Source organism: Melozone crissalis, unplaced genomic scaffold, assembly GCF_028551555.1.
Source record: "Melozone crissalis strain CALT ecotype California unplaced genomic scaffold, PUWL_Pcris_2 ptg000009l_1, whole genome shotgun sequence".
In the NCBI taxonomy this organism is placed as follows: domain Eukaryota; kingdom Metazoa; phylum Chordata; class Aves; order Passeriformes; family Passerellidae; genus Melozone; species Melozone crissalis.
In genome coordinates, this window is record NW_026535787.1 from 3271004 (window position 1) to 3293058 (window position 22055).

Genomic DNA, 22055 nt, shown 5'->3' on the forward strand with positions numbered 1-22055 from the left:
ATGGGAAAGGGAGGCAGCAGCTATTTTAAAATATCCATTCAGTAGATTAAAAAAAAAAAATGAAGTACATATCTTACTTTTTTGCATAAGTAGGGTTTGTCCAACAGCTGAGGAAACAAATCCTTGAAAGAGTTAGAAAGTAGATAATAAAGATACATTAGCCTAAGAAGTGATTTTTTTTTCCAAATAAACAATGGGAAAGAAAAGGCAAAAAGAGGATTTGGTGCTGGTATGGGCTGAGGCTCATCTGAAAGTGTGTAAGTCTGATTTCACCCATCATCAATTTCTTGTCACAGCCAGTGTTGAGCTGAGAGCATCTCACTTCATCTGCTTGATGTCATCAGATTTCAATAATTCTCCTTTGCATCCCCTGGGCCAAAAGGGCACGTGGTTCCTTGCACCTTAAGTGGTAATTCTGTTAACAACTTGGATGCTGACAGCAAAATGGGACCAATATTTAATATACCTTAGATGTAGCATTGAAGTTTAGGCTCATTTTTCATCAGGTGCCAGTTTTGTTCTCTTCCAAGTCATTCCAGCAATTCTCACAGGATTGGTCTTTAGCTTCAGATGTTGCATCCTCTTTTGTGTTTATACAAGTGATGGGATCATGCAGTCTAACTCTCTTGAGATGAAGTAGAATTTAATAATCATAACTGTTGCCTTTCTCTCCTTCCCAGTACTTCCCATAAATTCTTAAACACAATTTTCTAGATAATTGGGAAAAATTGTCTAAACATAATCTGGTCCATAATTATTGCCCTTCAGAAGGGCTAAAATTCAAGTTTTCAGGACAATAAGAGGCTCTGCATCAGTATAGAAATTTCTCTTGGCAGTTGTTCTATGAGCAGATGTGTGTGCTCAGTTTCAGGCACTTCTACAGTTGTAACCATCCTGGGCAAGGCTGGGGGACAACTGAATGTGTACAAGAGAAGGTGGCATTAAACAGTGGGGAAAAAAAACCTGAAAGAAACAGGGATGAAAGAAACCTTTTCAATCTCCTTTATTTATTCCTTGGTCTCTTGCTAATGCCAAATCTTCTCGTGAAATTACCATTGCAGTTGTTCAAATTGCCAAGTGTTAATGAGAATTTGCAGTCAGGTGGGACTCAAGGAGACAGATTTACTTTTAGAGCTGAGGTGTTGCTGCAGGATAAGTCTGAAAAACCAACTTCTTCCCACTATTTCCTAGCTGATTTTCCTAATTTTGATTCATAGGGTCACATCTAGACTGGTGATAGTGGGCATAAGTGAAAAGGTTCTGGGGAAAGACTTCTGAGAAGCCAAGGTCTGCCCTGTGCCAGATTTGGAAGCAGGTAAATATAAAAATAGGTAAATATAAGAAATAGGTAAATATAAAAAAAATTATTGGGTTACACAGGTCTGCTGTGCTGGGAGTTAAAACAAAAATCAAACCTGATCCCTGGATTGTGCCAAAAAGCCTCCCCACAAATTAAAAGCACAAATTATCCCTAGGTACTGCTTTGGCTTATGCTGTACAGCATTAGCATTGAAATTCACAGTCAGAACAGGCACCAATTGATTCATACTGTGTTTGATTTTTAAATAAGAGTTGCATTTATTAAAGAAATATTATTATATATGTATTTATTTATACATTTATATATATATATATGTAAAGTAGCTTTTAACTACTTTGCAACAAGTCTGTTCACTCTGGGTAGAGATCCCAGCTTTAACTCCAGAGCAGAGGAGTTAAGGAAGTTATTTTTGATGGAGCTTTAAAGGGAATATCTGCTTGAGCCCTTTTCAAGACCAAATTCATAGACCTAAGAGGGTTATTGATGATTTTTGTATCACCAAAGAACTTGGAGCTCTAAACTGACTAAAAAGTGTGTGCAGGGCAACCTACCTGGCTGGTTTTCCCTTACTTGAAATGGAATTATAGTCCTAATTTCAGTGTTTGTAGCTGTAGCTCTCTAGAAATAATAGCTGAACTTGAAATGACTGCTTTGTTCATGTCTATTTTGCAGTTAATGTTTGTTTCTGTTAGAAAAATGCTCTGTCAATGAATCAAGGTGCTCCACTGGAATGCAGAGCTCACCGCAGAAAACTTTTGCTTTTGCTCTCCAGTGACATATTTTTAAATTAATTGACTTTCTTTTCTTACTGTATTCAGCAATACTGCAATCCTTAGGAGTATCATGATATTTTATTTAATTACATGAAAGATTTAAATGATTACTTATCATTAAAATAAAAATAAATATTCAATACCACAGGAATGTCCTTGGAAATTCCAGGGAAGATGGCAAATGACTTTAATATCTGCAGGTGTTGTGTGGTTATCCCTCTACCTATAAGGATGGAGAATTGAAGTTTTGGTTTTTTTTCCTTACTGAAACTATTTTTAGTCTCATTTTTTCCCAGAAAAGAATTTGATAATACAACATGGATTGGTCACTTTCACAGTAAAACAAGAATTAAGAAAAATGTGTTTGGAGGTTTTTCTAGTAATTTAGTTTTATTGGCAAATCTGTTCCTGATCACTCACTTTCACATGGAGATTGAAGTGTGACTTGCATGAATTGAGTCTACACATACATTGAAGCAAAAGCTCTTTTTTTCCATCATTAATAGGTTTGTTTTGTGATTTTGAAGTAGCCTGCCCTGAAACCAAGTCTGTAACTGTAATTACATTTTCTGAAAACGCTCAAAATATCAGTAAATCCCACCAGTCTGAGAGAAAATAAAATGTCAATGTATTTTAATTTTTGTAAGTGACATAAATACAATTTATCACTTAAGTAACAGCTAATACTTAATGTTTATGCCTTCAAACAGAGAAACTGCTTTATTTAAAAACTATGACATTCACATAGCCTGTGCATATCTTTTTAAAGGAAAAAGGGGGAAAATCTTGCTTTTCTGAGGGAAATATATTTACCTTGAACCATTATTTGAAAGTTGAAAAATCTGGTTTTTAGGAAGCTTTTTTTAGTATGATTTCACCATAAGAGATATTTCTAATTTGTATAGTAAGTACAAATAGTTGAATCTGTGGCATAAACATGACTTTAGAACATGTAGTTATTGAGGGTGAGGGCTGTAGAAAATGGTAAGAAGAATTCTGAAAAAATTGGGATTTCAAGAGAGTGTCAGTATGTATTTTTGTGTATGGGTTTGAAAATATGAGAGTCCTAGAATCTCATTGGATGGAGCATTTTTGTCCTCTAACTCTGCAATTCTCAGAGCTTGTTTGTTGCTCTGTCTGTTGTGGCAATGTCATATTTCCCTTTCCAGAGATTTATGAGCATTGCTTTCCCCTCTTCCTTCCCGCTTTTCCCTGCCATAAAACAATTCCCAAAGGAACTAACTACAACAGAGCAAACATTTTGTAAAGCAGTCCCTTAAATAGAAAATCTGCCAAAAGAATAATTTTGCTGCAATTCCCTTGCCCCTGGTATGTACATCACAATAATCAGTGACCAATTTGTTGTTTCAAGTGCTTATTCCAACTGTTTTGTTGGGTTTTTTTTCTTGTATTATGCAGCCTTGATAACAAAAAGGAGAAAAATCCTGGCTAGGCTGAAGATGGATTTTCCCAAAAAGAAGAAGATCACTGCTCCCTTTAAAAAGCTCACAGAGTCTGTAAATGCTCTCCTAAAAGTTGAAAACTGTTTATTTGATGAGAATCCAAGGCGCAAGTGCCTGATTCACTTCCCAATTCTTCACTGACCTTTTGGCTTCCTTACTGCTGCGTGACACAAATTGTGTGATCCTGTCTGTGCGCTGTTTCTTTTTGTCATTAGCCATGATTCATCTTCTCTGTGACTTGTCAAACTTGAGTTATTTTTAATCCTCTGCTGGGCCTCCCTAAAGGCTTTATATCATATCTCCTGACACTGCACATGATCTCTCAATCCCTATTGTCCTACCCTAGCTGGATTCCTCCTGTTTATTTCCTACCCCTGATAGGGTTCCATCTATTATTGCTCTTTTTAATAAATCTGCAGTTTTTGACAAGCTACAGCCACTTTCATTTTTCCAAACAATTTGTATGAACCCGTTAAACAAAATCAGTCACAGTAACAAATCCTTCAGGGCCTCCGTTGTTATATTCTCATTTGGCAGGAGATTGTTCCAGGACACAATTTTATGGCAAAATATATTTCAGACAGTTTAGTTTCACCTCTCACTTCATTAGCCTGAGTAATATCTGGAAAAGTTTGCTGCTCTTCTTGCTGTTTTGATTATTTCTGCCCTTTTCAAATGTGAGTTGAGCTTTTTTAAATTATTTACTGACTATATCAAAGGAGATTTCCTTCTCTTCTGTAGTGCCTGCAGTGAGAGGATGTGAGGAAGCAGCTTTAAGGTGAGACAGGGGAAATTCAGATTAGAGATTAGACTAAAGTTTTTCTGTGTTCAGGTGTTATAGAGCTACAGGGGCAGTGCTGGGTGGACCATTGGACTGGATGATCTGAAAGATTTTGTCCAGTCTTGACGGTTTTGTGATTCTATTGATTCCCACTTGCAATATTTAAGTGAAAGGAAAATCAAATCTGTTTGCCTTTGTTCCAGAAGTGAACCTGGAACTAAGCTTAAGGGTTGTCTTGTTTTGTTTATATTGATAATTTAATTGTTAAACTTTTGCTGCTAAAAGCTACAAGAATTTTGGTAATTCTGCTAAGAGTACTTTTCATAAACCTCAGGAATTTAGGATATAATCTCATCTTTAAGAGAACCAAAATGCATTCAAAAACAGGAAGAGCACAGTTTAAACATCCAAGCAATTGTAGTTCTGGTCTGTCATGACATTTCAGTCCTGCTTCCACGTAAATTACTGTTTTCAGGATGTAGAAAATTATATACAAGCAGCAGAGTTGCTGACATTCTTGCATGGGTTTCAAAAGTCACTTTCAGTGACACTTAGGATCTGCTTAACTTGCTTGGGAAACAGAGAATGGAAATAAAAAAGAGAAGCTACTCTGCTGCTTCTACAATCTCTGCTCAGAAAAACCATGTCTTTGTTAGTGTTGTATTTGATTTATGAAATCTAAATGAGAAAGAGAAAATTACTGATTAAAATAGGGATTAGTGTTTAGACAACTGTGGAATATATGTGCTGTCCAGTGGAAGTTGTGTGGCTCTGAAGAGAGGCATATTTTCCAAGTATCCCTATAAAATTATGTTGAATATGTTTGGATGTGGGGCTGAACCAAAGTGTTTAACTGTCATGATAATATTTTTGTTGCTTTTCACTATAATTCCTTGCAATCAAAACAAGACTGGAGCAAATATATGCAACAAAGATTTTGGTTTTTTCAAGAAGGTGGATTTAAAGTTCTTTGTTATGGAATAACAGTAAAATATAAACTCAGGAAAAATCATGCTGAGGATGAAGCAGGTTTTCAGTTTGGAAATTTATTTTGCAATGCCATGGGTTATTCAGAGTTAGAGAGAGCCTTCAATTTATGCATGTCTTGAAGTTAAACTGGGAATTTGATTTCTCATTTCCCCTAAGATAGGGAATACTGACCAGTGTTGGTGCCTGGTGCTTCACAGTGCCTGACAGCTCTCTTTTGATTACAAACGAAATAAATATTCTCTCTCGCTGAGACCTAACTGATCTGGCCACTGTGAGGGGGAGTTCAGAAACCGGGGGGCTGCATGGCCCCATACCCAACCCAAGGGCTCAGTCTCAGCCCTGGGAAGTTCTTGTGCTCCTCAAATAGAGATGGACAATGGGTTGTGAATTGCCAAGACTTCCAGCACCTGTGTGCTTTGGTCTGAGGGTAAATATCCATCTCTAAAAAATAGTGCTAAAATCTTCTTTTTCTAGGTTGATGTCCAATGTCAAACAGTTTGACAAACACATCAGATTCAAGGTAAATCTCTCTGCTTTTTATCAGGCGATTGTTGGAGGAAAGCTTGAAAAACTGTTTTGGAGGGCAACATTTTTGTTGTTGATTGAATTGAAAGCTCATGTCTTTGAGTTTCCTGTGTGTTCATCCAATATCCTACCCATTTCTCTGGTTCATCTAGTTATTTGCTTATTTAAATATCTACTACATTACATAGAGTGAAGTGAATTATTTTACTTTGTAAAGCTAATGATATGCCTGGAAAAGATGAATTATTAGATTTCCAAAACACAAATTAAAAAAACCCCTATGAAATTAGAAAAAAATAAATGAGCAGTGATATTTACGAGCATCATAAGCAGCAGGGGCAGGTAGATTGTGGTGGATTTTATGTTGTTTTTTCAGGCTGCTATGTGGATTATTCCATCAGTCTTTGGCTGTTAGAGAAGTGGGAGATGATAAAGGAAAGGCTGAACATTAACTGGCATGGGTGAATTTACCTCTCATTCTAAAGCAGCTGAATTAGAAGGAAATGCATGTAAAAAGGCTGATGATTAAACATTTCCCAAACTCATGGAAGACGCTCACATAAACTTCTCTGAAAGAATTAGTAAAAGGCTTTTCAGCTCCCAGCCAAGCAAGAGGCAGCAATGTTTCTTTGCTTTTAGTAAGAGGCTGCTCGGCAGAACATGATCTTAATGTTTTGGAGTGTTTCTAAATCACATTAATTTATAGAGGAAAACATCTTTGTGTTTCTGGTTCACATGCCCTATCAGGAGTTGCTCATGAGTCTCAGAGCTTGATAAATATTCAGTTTGCCTTATCTGATCCTTTCTTGCGCTCTTTTGGAAAGCTTGTTGAATCTTATTCTGCACCTTTCCTGGTTTAGAGCTGATAAATACTCGATACTGAAATCATGTAAACAATGTCAGTGTTTTTAAGGTTTTTCAGAGCTAAAATGCCCCATCTGATCACGTTTCACCCTTTTCAGAAAATAAACAGGATGCAATAGATTTTTATTATCTTCTGTTCCAAAACTGTGTCAGATTAGCTGCAAAATAACTTTTGTTTGACAATGTTGTATAAATACTTCTTACTTGAAATGGTAGTGATACCAAAAGATTTAAACCCAAGAGCTTTGAAGTATTGTCCAATTGTCTCAGTGTATACAGCATTAAGAAATGTTTTAACTTTTGTAGCTTTGAAGGGTGTCTTAATATTAAGCAAAAGCTGGTGTGCTTCTGCACCACATGGAAATGAGGAAATATTCAAAAGCACTTTTCCTTTTTGATAGTCCTTTATTGGGTGATGCTGAGTGACCACTTCAAAGATGAACCCCCTGCATTTGTGTGTTTGCACAGATCTTAACTCCAGCCCAACTGGGGCCCAAGGAACTGATGCAGTACAAAAATGACTGCTGGAGTTTTTGGGGAACAGAGCCACGTTTTAAATCACACTTTCATGAAATAGGAATCTTAGTCCCTTATTGTGAGAAATGATGGATTGTATGAGTTGCTTTTTATAAAATAGCAGGAAAGAGTATTTCAGAAAAGAAAGCAGAGACAATTGAGAAAAGGGAAAACCAAAATGTATCTTGATATCAGTATTGAATTTGGTGGCAGAAAGAAGAAAAAAAAAAGAGGAAGAAAAACTAGATGTTAAAAAAACCTGAAAAGACATCAATAAGTCTTTGAAAAAAAGCCTGAAAGCTGTGTGAATTTGCAGCCTAAAAAGAAAAAAATTTAAAATAACCTTTTGAGTTGAACCCCATTGGCTGATCCCACCAGCATCAAGAGCTTTAATAAGAGCATCAGTTTTGAAATCCACTGGCAGTTCATCAGGTTTCCTACTGGTGTCAGTGCAGTGGTTTTGCACTGTATTGAAATTCTTGCAATATTCCCATTCCAGCAGTTTACATTTATTCCTGCATTTGCAGGGGTAGGAATAATTTCAGGATGGGTCTTCAGCCCATAAAAAGCACTTCAAAGGAAAATCACTTAGAATGAACCATCCTTTTAATTTTATCACTTTTTGCAATGAGGGAACTTTGGAAAAGAAGCTTGAGGATGAAAGCAGCAAATAAAGCTGTGAAAAAAGCCTTGAGATATTCATCTGCCTTTCAATCACTCTATACTCCATGGCCATTGTCTTCTTACCTTGAGGTAACATTCATCTCTGGGAATTTTTACCTCAAAGCTTATGAAAATGGAACAGAAAAGTTAAAGGTTTTGAGTAGCATTTGGAAGTCTTATTTTAGGACAATATTGAATTTCATAAAAATATTTTTTTTTCCTTTTGAGCAGTTGAAATATGATTAATTTCTTAGAAATGGTCAGTAATAGTAAGTGAAAAGTTCCCCTTTTAATAGTTATTATATTTTCTGGTAGTCTCTGTACTCAAAAGAAAAAGAAAGTATTAGAAACTTTTAATAGTGTGGGATAACAGATATGCTCATGATGGGTAAAAATGACAAACAGGACAAGCAGGAACAAAAGGACTTTTGTGCCTAAGACTGTTGGATGAAGTTTAAAAGAAGTCAAATTATTCCTAGATTATAAGCATTCAATAACATCAAAGAATATGTGCTCAGCACATGGATACATATATTCAATAGAAATAACTTTTTCTCTCCCCCACTCCTCAAGTATTATTTTTTAAAACTGTTGAACTTTTATTTAATTCTATGAAGTGTTTCTTTCTTTTTATTCAGAAGTGCCTGTGAAATGTATGCCAAATGGAGGCCTTATTGTTGATTTAATATTATTTCAGTACAAAAATATCTATGCAGCACGGTAGCAAGTGCCAATGATTCAGAAGTGCTCAACTCCATTAATCACACATTAAAGATATAGATAATTTCCTACACAGATAAAAATGTCAGGCAATATAAACTCAGAAACAGAGACTTTGCATGGTATTTGGTTCCTCTATGCTCATTTTTGCATCCTTCCCAAGTACCACACGAATTTCAGTGGTATCAGGCTTTATGCAAGTACGTAGAAACCAGTGGGGGGAAAAAACTCCAAAGGGAACTTTTGTTTGATTTTCTGCATATTTATTCTGTGCAGAATTTTCTATGTCCCAGGGGCTTTCTCACTTTTAAGTGAAGCTGACTGGCTTGGTTGAAGGGTACAGATTTCCTGTCTCTGTAAGTTTGGCACCACAACAGCCCTGGTGCTTTCAAAGAGAGAGAAGAGAGCCCAAAGAGACTCAGCCCCTGCATCCCAGCTGTGGTCCTGACTGGCTTTTTAGGGAAAAGAAAATGAAGGAGGCCTGAAAAAGAGGGGCTCTCATGGAAGAGAGCATGAGGGGAATACCTCAGAATTATGGAGCTCCTCCCATGCCAGTTCCTGGTGCCATCAGTCATTTCCATCCCACCACGGTAGGGTGGAAATTCAAGACAAGATCTTTGCTCTCTGCCTGGGGCCTGGAGAGATGCCTGAAGAAATCTGCCCCCAAGCACTGAGTTTTATTTACATTTTATTTGGTTTCTAGACCAGCTGCATGTCCTGGCTGGGCTGTCCTTTTTCCTCACAATTAATATTTGGGTGACACCCAGAGCTCTGTAGATAATCCCTCAGGAGAGGAATATGAGCCTGCCTTTGCCAGTGTTGTGCTTTGTGGGTGCTCTTCTCTCAGGTGGGCACTGTGCATAGAGAACTAACTTGGCTTCTAGCTCATTTCTGATTTCTAACCCTGAGTTGAGATGCTGGATTTCCTGCATGACAGGCCTATCACTCTGTCCTGGATTCCTCACTTAACTTGTCTAAAACACGGACAGCCTCCCTCTTCACTGGCTTTTGAAGTTTCACTCAATTTTATTTATTTATTTATTTTTCCCTGGAAAAAGGAAGAGCATTCCCTTTGATTTTACTGCCCTTGGATGCTTCAAGCAGCTCTGGGTGAGAACATTTGAGATGATGTATTGAGATTTCAGATGGATTTCTGGCAGCCTTTCATGGCCACTGGTGGATGCCAAGCAACAGAGTGGCCTCCACTGAGTTGCTTTACAAAAAACATGTTATGTGAGGTGTTCTCCTAACATTTCATATTTTAAGCTAAAATAAATATTCAGGGAGAAGTAATTAGGGTGATTTGTGTGCACTGAGGTTAGGGAAGATGGGCCTGCAGGTAGAGGAGGGTGATTTGTCTGTGGGCAATGCCCTGCTGGTTTAGGGGAGCAGCTCCCTGCCCCACACAATGACCCCCCCAGGTGTCCCCAGCCATGAGCTCCTCTCACTCTGGGCACGGTGGTTGCTGATTTTCAGTGCTCAGCAGGTTGTGTGTGTCTCGTGGGCTGAACTGGTGATCTTGTTGCCCCCTGTTTCTGACCTGATTTTTGCTAGGATAAGGTGCTGCATAATTTTTCCCATCCCTTATAGGTGGAACCCCAATGTGCCACTTCCTTGGAGCTCATTGTTTGGTTCAGTCCATTTATAGTAGCAGGAATTTCAAGTCCTAATGTGAGAAGATAGTTTTGATGTTACTGTGAAAAGTGTCTGAAGACAGATTTTAAGTGGCAGAAGTTGAAAAAAAAAAATTACAAAGCCATTGAGTGGCTTTATACAACCTCTTATTTTTCAACTTCCTTTTGGAGAGGATCACCCCATCACAAAATTCAGTTTTTAAAATTTCTTTTTGCCATTTTTAGGCACCTGCTCATTGTACACGCATCTGAAAGGGGAGAAGGAAATTTTTAAAGGGAGGAATAGGTTGTCGTAATTTGTGGTATTATCTTGTTTTATGCAGTGATTTTGTACCCTCCACCCTTTTTTCTTCTCCTGGGAGTTGCAGGTCCACATCAACCAAATCTCTTGGGAGCAGCAAGTCCCAAAAGGATGTGACTCCTGTGTCACCAGGGAATGAGGAGGGTGGCAGGAGGGGACAGTTTCAATGGCAGGGGAAGGGAGTCCCAGGGCATTTTTTGTTTGTTTATTTATATTTGCATTTCACACAGAATAACTGTTTTGGTTTTTAATGATGTGTGAGGAGTGTTGCCAAAAATAGAAAACATTCATTTGAATTTTCAATGAAGCTGATTGTACCTCTCTTCCATTTAATTTCCATGAATATTCTAAGGACTATAAAGGGAATATTCACTGGAGCAATAAATGTTATGCTAATTCTGTGGGACAAAAATGGGAAGTGAGTTTCAAATTCCAAATATTCTCAGTGATAACCTATTTTATGCAGTACCCATTCAAAACCAGGCTTAATTTGCATTGAAGTCAGAGACTTGAGGGTGTCTCTAGACTTCAGAGTATTTGTACACCTTCTGTAGAATCAGTGAATCTAAAATGCATCAAGCAAAATTGTGCCTGATGAAAGCACTGCAAATTTTAGGAAAAAAAAGAGAAAAATATTTAATGTCTTTTTCTTAGACCCATTTGGACAAGGGGGAAAATTTTCCATAAGCTTTTGCAGTCTTTGTGGATTCCTCCAAACAGGATGAGGAGAGTGGCAAACAGTTTTGTGAGTTTGGTGCTGAGAGTTTTCCTCTTTCTGGCATTTTCCTGCTGCTGTTGAATTTTCCATAAAAGCCAAGATCTGTTTGCATAATTGTATTGACAAAAAGTTATATTTATACAGAAAAGAAACCATTAAGCTGTTTTATAATAGGCTTTTGGTTTGCTTTTTTTTCTGAAGTTTTCTTTTTATAAAGAAATTTTAATAAGCAGAATTTTAATAATGCTGATTTTTTGTATATTTCCAATATTTGTTTTAGAGTTATTTTAACCCATAGTTGGGCAACTCACCAAAGCTTTTCCTCTGAGGATTTTTCTGCCTGAAAGACCTCCTTCAGTGCAGACAGATATTTTGACTCTGTGTTAACATGGAGTGCATTTAATTTTAAATTTATATTGTCTTTTATTTCAATTTAGTTTAAGCCTCTTGCAAGTACCACCATAGAAAATGAACAGGCACTCTGAAATCTGGAATAAGTGTGCAGGAAGGATCATTTCAGTATCTGTAAGACATGCCTTGTTGTGCTGAAATTTCTTTCCTTTTGTAGAGAGGAGAAAGCCTAATATTTATGGGCTGCAAGATTTTATTTATAGTGTCAATAAAACCTCAATGCATTATCTATACATGAGACAAATGCTTTGAAATTTCCCCACCAAACCAGCTTGATTGGCTTATTTTCCTCCCTTTCAGTGGAAATGCAAATCAATAAATAGTATTTCATTATCTTGTGTGCAGAGGCTGATTTGGCAATTAATTGTGTTGGATGTGAGCTCTGTGGTGAGGGGGTGCTTACAAGGAGCAGGTGATGGATGCACTCCCCTTCCACCTTTGGAGACCTCACTTTAATCCTGCCATAGGTCACTCTGGGAATGAGTTTCTATGGGCATGTTTTACTCTTTAGGGCTGGTTTGTCCCCATCATAAACCCATCAGGCCACGTGGTGTAGCTAACAGTAAATGCCACAGAAAAGCTGCTAGCTACCTCAGCAGGCAGCTTTGGGAAGGGTGATTTGTGTCCCTCAGCAGAACTGATTGGGAGCAGCCAAGCTCAGTTTGTCCTGGATTTCAGGCCCATTTGAAAAACATTTTTTTCCCAGAGATCTTCCTGAAACTCCCTTAAGGCCCCAAGTGCAACTGTAGAATTGAGCATGTTAATATATTCAGGAAACACCCATTTGACAACAGCCCTTGTTGCTTATTGGATCTTTTGAGTTATGGTTACAAAACAAATCAATCTATCAGAATCAAGAGATGTTCTCAGGGGTGATTTGAATTCCAGTGTGACCTCTGTTCCCCAGGCAGCAAGAGATGTTCTCAGAGGTGATTTTAATTCCAGTGTGTCCTGTGTTCCTCAGGCAGCCCAGTGACCCCATCCCAGGCTGGGGAAGAATCCTTGAGCCAGAGCTCGGCACCACATCCAGAGCCTCACGACAGGAGCTGTGCCTCGAGTGGAGGTGAGAGGTTTATTATTTCACACATTCTGTGTGTGCCTTCATCATGCACACCCCCTATTTCTCATAACCTCCCTGCCTGCTGAGCAGGGAAAAGGAAAAGCCGAGCGGGAAGCGGGAGGGATCCGTCTGCAAGAGGCTCTTGTGCCTCTCACGCACGCAGGTGCGGCGGCCTCATCAGCTGCAGTGCCCCTGCTTCACACCGAGCCTGCATGAATACGCACTCCCAGATTAGCTGGTAGGCCTTTCATTTAGCATTTCAAGGTATGACTGTGTTTCTGGCATGTGGTGTAATCACAGGGAAGAGTTTTGATGGATGGCAGAGAGGGAAAGAGATGCTCACTGAGGCCAGCTGATGCTTACGGGGTCATTTTTGTCTTGTCCATAAACTTATGAAGTACAAGAAGAGACTCCTGGGAGGCCAGTGACACTAATGGAAAAGTTAAGTGTGAGACTGTACAGCTGGACTTGATGGCTTTTATTCAGAGTTGTTATTAATTTAGACAAAAGCAATCTAAAGCTGTCAGGAGTGCAACCTCTGCATTCACTTCTGTAAATTATCATAGTGTCCATCACCTCAATAACAGGAACTCAGGTGTGGGTGTTTGTCTTAGAGGTGAATCTCAACCTGCTGGCTTAACCTGTGATTTGGAAGGAAAAACTTAACTTTTATTCTCTAATAAGCTGTGAGGTTTTTTAAGATTGTCTTTTTAATATGCTTTGTTTTACTTTGTTAGCAGCTGATCTGCTTGAAATTGCTACAAAGTGAAAGTGTGAGCCCATAGCAAATGCAAGGAGTAGCAGGCATTACTCTTTGTCTAACTAGACTGTGGATGGCCATCAGAGGCCATTAGATCCCAAATTCCAAATATTCACAGGTATTTCTGATATTGTAAGGAAAGCTGGTGCCAGCAGCAGTGAACTTTTGTTCTCATTTCCAGTTACACTTGAGTACCAGCTGTACCATGTAATAGTTGTAACATTTTTTTTCCTTCAAAGAGAGCATCCCTCACCCTGATGAGAAGTGCAGCCTGAAAAGATCATTCTGATTCAGTGATCTCAACTGTCACCTCTCTGACCTCGCAAAATAGACTTTTCAGCTTTTGTGTATCACCTCCTGCTTTCCCTGGGCACGGTGCATTCTCATCACCTCCTCCTCCAGGCTGACATTTGATTCATTGAGCTGCATTCTGATAGAGAAATCCCACATTAGCCCCTCTTCTTGGGAGACTGACAGAACCTTTGTGATGGATAAGCTTTCTTCTGAAGTTTGAGATAGCCTAGTGTACACCTGCCTTTATTTTTTGTGATTCTGCACCTATGGGGTAGGGCAGCTTCAGAACCAGGACATCTGTTACGTGATATTTTTAAACTCTAGCCGTGGAGAAGCAGAAAATGATTTCATGTAATGTTAAACAACAGCTAGGCTCTCTTTCCTTTTCCTTATCTAAGGAAGCATAACTCACTCTGTGCCTGTGTCCCTAATTAGTAACACTTGCAAGCCTTGACCTTTCAACAGAGAGCTCAGCTCAGCCTCATCTGTAGAGAATTGCCCCTATGATGTAGCTGTGCATAATAATAAAAACAATTTAAAACGCATTAAAATGTTAAAAAAACCCCACCAAAACCCAAACCACTTAAAAGCTTAGACCCAGACTTCTCCCCATTTATTCATGTTGAGCAGTAATTTGCTCTGGTAATGGTCCCAAAGAGGCAGTTTTAAGATAGTGTGGATTGAAAGTAAGAGCATTGTTTAATAAATAAGCAGTTGTGTCCTTCTTTGTTCATTTATGGCTAAATGGTCTTTGTGTCCCGTTCATGATTCGTTCCCAGGACCAGCCTACTTTCAACACTTTACTCCTTTGCCTTGTTTTTTCTGATTATTTCTCATAATCTGGTTGGAAAAAAAAAAAAAAAAAAGAAAAAGGGTTGCTATTGCTAAAGCACCAGCTGGAGTGCAGTGATTTTGTCCAGACTGCTGTCACTGTTAGGGATGAGTGAAAATGTTTATTTACCGAGTGACAGTTTTTTTCTTTTTATATGCCACAACCATATATTGGCAGGCCTCAATTTCTTATTCCAGATCATGGAAGTGTCCTCTGCCTGAAATAATTTTTAAATTTAACTAGCTCTTATTCATAAATATTGATTTAATATATCTATCTGTCTAGTTCAGAAAAAAAAAAAAAAAAAGAAAGCCAGCCTCCAAAACCAATACGTTATCTCTTAGTTGGTTCTGTGGTCTGAAGAAAAATAATGCAATATACAATTATTTTCTCTCTAGTCAGAGCACTTGTCCAGGGATTTCCATGGGATTTTCCACCTGATTACCTTAAACTGGACTTCCCCCTTTGTATTAATAACTGAAAAAACAAAAGATGAGTGTTTACAGCATTAGAGCTGCTATTGGTTGTACCTTAAATCTAACTTGTACAGGTTCTCAGATTTCCTTATTTTTACTTCATCTCATGGACAAAATAATGGCTTTCAGTTTTATTTGGAGAAGAAATAATGGTAAGCTTCAGTACCATAGGTTAGGGGCTTTACCATAGGTTGGATTCCTTTTCTAATTAGGATGAAGTTATGTTAAAATAAATTCCCCACCTTGAAGGTTTCATACATTAGAGAGCAAAATTTCTGCTTTTAACAAAAGACTGTTTACTGTTACATCAGCAAAATTGAGAACAAAATCTGTGCCTGTTTTCCCTTTTCTTTTGTGAAGTCAGTAACAGTGGCTGCCCATTGTCAGACAAAATAAGATCAAAATTTGTCTGCTATTATGCATTTTACTGGTGTCCTGTCTTTGCAATAGAGATGCCAAATCTATCCAGGTGATGTTTCAATGCCCAACAACTTGTGAGAAACACTCCCCTGACTCTGTAGGAACTGAATAACCAATGAACCCAATGCAGGCCTTGCTGTGAGTCCCAGGGATGCTGTGATGGTCACCACAGGGCTTAGATTTGGAGGAATGTGTTTTTTCAAGGTTAAAAGAGGGAGTGTGAGCCTGGTTCAAGGAGTCCATTCCCTCCAAAGTATTAGAGCCCATCAAGTGTGACCTTTATATGCAAGTATATATTATACACTGCAGATTATCCTTTCCTGGGCTGTTTTCCCCCCCAAATATGTCTGGGTTTTAATGCTAAAAATTATGAATATTACTGTTTGATCTAGTATGTAGGGATGTTTCTCTTCAGCTCCCCCACTTTAATACTAAAGAAAGAATACACTTTGTTTTTTTAAGTGCTGGTAACCTCCAGATTAGATTTGGGGTTTTTAAATTCAGATTTGGAGGGTCTGAAAAGAATAATGTGTCTACATTTGCATTCCAGTCTTCTGGAGCTGTGATGAAAACAGGATTAAAGAAGAAATCATTGGCAATGGAGTGCTACAACATCTGAACTGCTTCTTTTCAGTGGATACTAAAGGTACCTTTAGCTGCCATTTTAGCAAAATGGGCTAAATTCTCTTCTATATTGTATTCTCAATTTCAAGAGGTACATATGGAGGAAAATGCTGCCCTGCTACTGAGTGTTCATTTTTCTGCATTTTTCTATTAGTGTTGGACTTTTTGCTTTTCCACATGTATCTTATATACATTTGTAAGGGCCTTTTCCTGCAGCTGCCATGCAAATAGCTGTGTATTTTAGATGGCTGAGATCATACCTAACTCATCTCCCTTAAAAGATACCATTTCAACTCCTCCTCCCCCTGCTGCTTGACCCAGGCTGTGTCTGAGCTGCTCAGCTGTGGAAACAACTGCAAAGGAAACAGATAATGATGGTAAACTGGGGTGTCATGCTTCTCTTTGTGTATGGCCATTGTAATAGAGATCCAGCAGGCCAACAGTGACTCATCAGTGGCACCAAGCCTGCAATTTTGCTGTGTTTGCAATTTCAGAGAAGAAAAGCAGCTCACAATGACACGTATTAAACTTTCAGATGATGCAGAAATGATGACGTACGTCACTTCTATTATCAGCCAGACTCCAGGGAGAGGGTGTCAGATCTTTATGCAGCCCAGGTGCACATTTTTTTATAATTTAATCAGCTCAAAGCACCCTCATTTCACCAGAGAACTCTAATTCATGCCTTGAAAACCACACCATGCCCTCTGTCTGTCAGTAAATTACAGCTCACCATTCATAACCCTTACCTGCATTTAATCCAGCGCCCTCTGCGAGGAGTTCAGCCAGCTCTGCTCCACAAGCTGAAAAAGCTGGGCAAAAATTGCCATGAATTATCTTCATGAGGATTATGAATAGCAAAAGGGACTGCTTAAAAAAACCCCAACAACCCAACAAGCAGCTGATAATTTGGTTTATGCAAACGCATGAGGAAAATGTATTCATGCTGGTCTCTGGGAATGCTGTTCCTCAGCTCAGCAAGGATGGATTGATTGTGGGAGAGAGTCAGATCCCTGTCTGATTTCCTCTTTTCTGCCCCTTTTCCTTTCCCCATCTTGTCACAGGCCAGGGAATAGACTGGCAGGCTGAGGAAGCAGCAATCCTGTGGTGGAAACTCAGCTCACCTCTTGGCCAGATCAAAGTCAAATTTGGAAACCCAGTTAGGTATGATCTCAGCTACCTAAAATATGCACTTATTTGCATGACAGCTACAGGAAAAGGCACTTCCAAAAGTTTAAGGTACATGTGCACCAGCAAAAGATCCAACATAATAGACAAATTCAGAAAAGGGAGCACATTAAGTAGCAGAGCACTCTTTTCCTCTATATGAACCTATTGAAACTTAAATTAGGTACAGGAGAGAGGGATGAGGGGTGCCAAGGAATGCCATGGGAAGAGGGGTGCATTTCCAGAGGGTAGAAATATGATTCAGGGCTGGGAGGAGGTATTGGAGGGAATGTGTGTAGCTTTGTTTTGCCTACCAAGACCTTGCTGGCAGCATGAGTATTCCTAATTCCCAGCTGGGTGTTCCCTAATTCCTATTCCTAATTGCCATGTGCCTCTCCCCCTTAACTTGCTCCACGCTGGAGAGCTCCTCATGGCCCTGAGCACTGGAATTGGCCACCTTGGTGTCCCCCAAAAGCTTAATGGAGAAGCTGGAGCTGCTGTTTTGAAATCTGTCCAAAGAGGATTTGGATGCTCTACTCTCATTAAAAACCTGGTGGGAAAACAGGTGCCAAAATCCTGCTGCTGACCTCGTAAACCTGCCTGCACCAAAAATCTCCAGAGAGAGTTGAGAAAGACAAATGCCTCTTCAGCTGGCTGGCACTGGCTGATATCACACCAGTTTCGAAGTATTTTCTTTTCCTTATGTCTTTTTACCCACTCCAAAATGAATGGTGGGGATGGGGAGAAGCAATCCACCTAAGAATTTTTAAAATGATTTTCATTTTGGAATTATATTCTTCTCTTATTTAAATTTCATTTTAAAGGGATTTTAAAAAATCCAACTACTCAACCAAAAAATTAATTTTCTTACTGTTCTAGTTAAAACTATTTCTAGGTACAAAACCTGCCAGTCTTTGCAGATATTAGCATAAACTAGGAGAAAATATTGAAAATTAAGAAATGTACTTTATTTTTCATCACCAAAAGAGTGTTTTTACATTCAAAGAGTGAGTGAAGATAGTCAAAGCTTAATCTCCTCTTAAGAAAAACATTTCCATATGTTTTACTCATATAAATAATTCACAAGAAATGAGTCACAACTGAGGAGTGAAAAAAACTTCCATAGACATAAAGAAAAATAACAATGGTTACAACTTGATTCAAAAAAGCACTCCAAAATAAAAATGCTATGGAGGTTAGAGGGGACCAACATGCTTAATTTCTGTTAGCTGAGCTTTGTCATTTGGTAATGAAGGTAAATAGTGCAGGTTTTATGAAAGAAAAATAAGTTATCTTAAAAATTCATGACTCCTGCTTAACATATCTGAACTTTTATAAATTTAAAAGATACATTACATCTAAAGAAATCATATTGGCTCATTCAGAGTAGTGTTAAGTATAATGACAAAAGTCCATCTATGTGCTTGTAGGGAAGTTTCTGATAATCTGATACATTTGCTCTGGTAATTAAAACATTTTGCATGATGACCTGAGACACTGGAGTATTTTTCAGATTTATAGATATGTCAGTGTCATCACAGTTAAAGAGTAACAGGGCTTCCAGTGCTTATTCTTGGAATTTACCAATAATACCAAAATAAATTAATCCAGATCCTCTTTCCAGAAAAGACCTGCTGCCCATCAGTACCATGTGTCCTAGATAAAAGTAATCCTGACGGTTTTTTCTCTGATATTCTTGGTGATGGTGAAGTTAAACATGCTTCAGATCCATACAGAATGATGGAACTATTTATTTTTCCCTTCCCATTTTTGATAATTATTCATTGCCAGCCTCTCCATAGTGGGAAGTCTGTTGCTGCATGAGCAGTGGTGTTCGGTATTTTGGAATTTCAACTCTGCAAAGACTGTGCAGTTCAGTTTGTTGGCCTAGGAATGGAGGTGGATGTGATGGAGCAACTGGGTTTGAGGCTCCACAATGACACACACCAATCAGAACAGGGAATAAATGGAATAAATCCCTGGAAGCCCTCAAAGAAAGCTGTAAACAGATCTGAAAAGAAGTCTGAATGGCTGTCATTGTGATGGTGACACACACCTCTCTGCAGGTTTGAGCTATGTCAGAGCAGCTGAAGGTTTTGTGTTACAGAGGTGGCATCACAGAGTGTATCCATGTGTTCAGCTTGGGGATTCTGCCCAGTATTGATGGCACACAAAATTTGCATTGTCTGATACTCTGTGTGAGTGGTGAACGCTTTAAATCTCAAATAGCTTCAAGCCCACAGCGTTTGCCAGCACCACAGAAAGATGAAAAGTTGCTGCAAACCATTTTCCCTCTAATTCTTTACTGAAACACTTCCCCTTACTTATTTTAAAAGCAATAAGTATCTCCCCGGGGATTTCTTGGCTTTCCAGCTCTTTTGCTGGTGCCAGATACCAGTGCCAGGGTTTTCTGTTGTGGTTCCAGTGCTTCTTGTGCAGGAATTGTCTGGAGGCCACAGGCTGATTTGGCTGCAGGCAGCAGAGGAGGCTGCCATGGCATTGACCCCTGGTGCTTCAGATTATCACTATTGACCCGGGGGTGAAAGGCTCTGGATCCCATTACCAACTCCCTGAGTCATCCTGCCCCTTGCAGCAGGGCTCAGAACAGCTGATGCAGGATGCTCCTGCTCAATAGCATCTGCACTAAGAGCACTTACTCAGATTTATTGGCCAGCATAACTTTCAGGTTTTGTTTATTGAACAGCAAATTGGAATTTTTATGGAGCTGCGCTCATGAAATCCTCAAGTCCTTATGCATCTCAACTTTTTGCTGAAGACAGATATCTTGGATAAGATTTAAAGGCAAGGCAGTCTGAAGTTGTTTTAGAATCCTAGCATACTGTGAGTCACAGCAATTTACTGGATATATTCAAAGCTCTGAATTCAGGAAATCCCCTGATGTGACATTTTTCTGATTTGAATGCTGTGGCATCCTTTTAATTTTTGGTTGGGACTTAGGACACGTTCTCATTACTGCTATCTGAAAGGCTGCACATCTTTGCATTTCAGCTCTATTGTTTAGTGCATTTCTGTGAATGGAGGAGAACTGATATAAAAGGGACCCAGGGTCAGGGAGGGGAATCCTTCTTGCTCTTGGATACAGGTGAAAATCTGCGCCATCCATACCCTGACATGTTTATCAGCTGATTTTTTTTTTCTTTTTTCCACATTACTCTAAACAACAGATGTTGTGTCCCATTCGGTCTGTATTACCCTCTAACCAGCTTTTGGTTGAATGATACACCAAAAATGAAGCTGCTAGGCACCAGATATCTCAAAATTTTGACTTCTTTCTTATATTTTGCATAAAAATTGTGTGGTCAGATGTATTGCAGTCAATAACACCACCAGAATTTGGTAGGGAAGAACTTCAGGTTTTTTGCTTCTACATAATTTAGTTCCTATGGTCAGATTTTAAATTTTTTCTGCTCCTCTCACTTGCTCTGAAATACCTCAACTTAAAAGTGCTGCATGATCCAAAAGTTAGTGTCAAATAGATCATTTGGGCAAATAGAAACAAAATTTGCTTGAATAAATCCCAGATAATATTTTGCAGAGCAATTCTCATAAAATTGTATAGGAAAGAGCTTTATACAATAAGCACTAAAATTTTGAGTGGTCAGTGTTGGATTCATGTTGAACTTCTATTCTCCAGACACACTTAAACTGTGGAATTGTTTTCTTGAACTTCAAAGCAGTGCATTTATTTTAGATATAAAATTTACAAGTTACTAATGTTCCTCAGGCATCCATAACTGGTAATTTCCCACACTGTCATATGGTTGTACTGGTTTTTTTGGTAGTTTTTTTTACTTGTGCTGTGCTAAAATTGTCATAGATTGTCAGGGCAACAAAGAAATTGCTTCTTTATGTCCTCAGTGCATTTGGTTGAGAATTAATTATGCATTTTGAAAAGTGATTTTGGGGCACTGGTGAAAATAATTTTAAAAATCTTGGATATAGGAGCAGCAGTGATAAATGTCTGCTTTTAAATGGAAATATAGCAAAAAATAGGAACAGAAGCTGTCTTTTAAAGCATATTTTCTTTAAAAATATCACTAAAAATTGTTTATACCATTGATTGCACTTCAAAGTGAGGAGCAGATTTCTTATTTTTGAGTATTTCTGATCCTCCTGTTCTTTCAGACACCTTAAATCTGCAAATAGAAATGACAAATCATTTAGGAAAAACAGTTTGGAAAGCCTTAGTCAAGAATGGCCAGGATTTCAAATGAGAAGTGGCAAAAGGAAAAAAAAAAGTAATCTGAAGATTTTATAGGTTTTATTGTCATTAGCTGGAAAGAAGAGCAGTCTGGAAGGAAGTGGGCACATTAAATATAACTAAGTCTGCCACATTTCCATCTGCTTTTATGTATCCAAACCAGAAAAGAGCCACCTGCTAATCAGAAATGCCATGTCTCATTTATGAATGCAATTAGTCTTTTTTAGTTAATTGTCTTAATTAGTTTGGATAACTTTAAACATACGGGCAGACAGCAGAAGATCAAAAGATAACAGTGCTGCCAATGGAAGTCGTAAAAATATGATGAGTAATCAAAGGAGTTCAGGGTAAAATCATGAAAATTGCAGCATAAACAAGGTTGTGGTAAAAATAATAATTAAAAACCCCGGCCAATTTTAGAATAACGTTATCTAAACAAAACATTATCTAAACAAAACACAGGTTAAAAATGGGAGAGGGAGAAAAGCAGTGAAAATTGTGTTCCCAGTGCCTTGGTAAC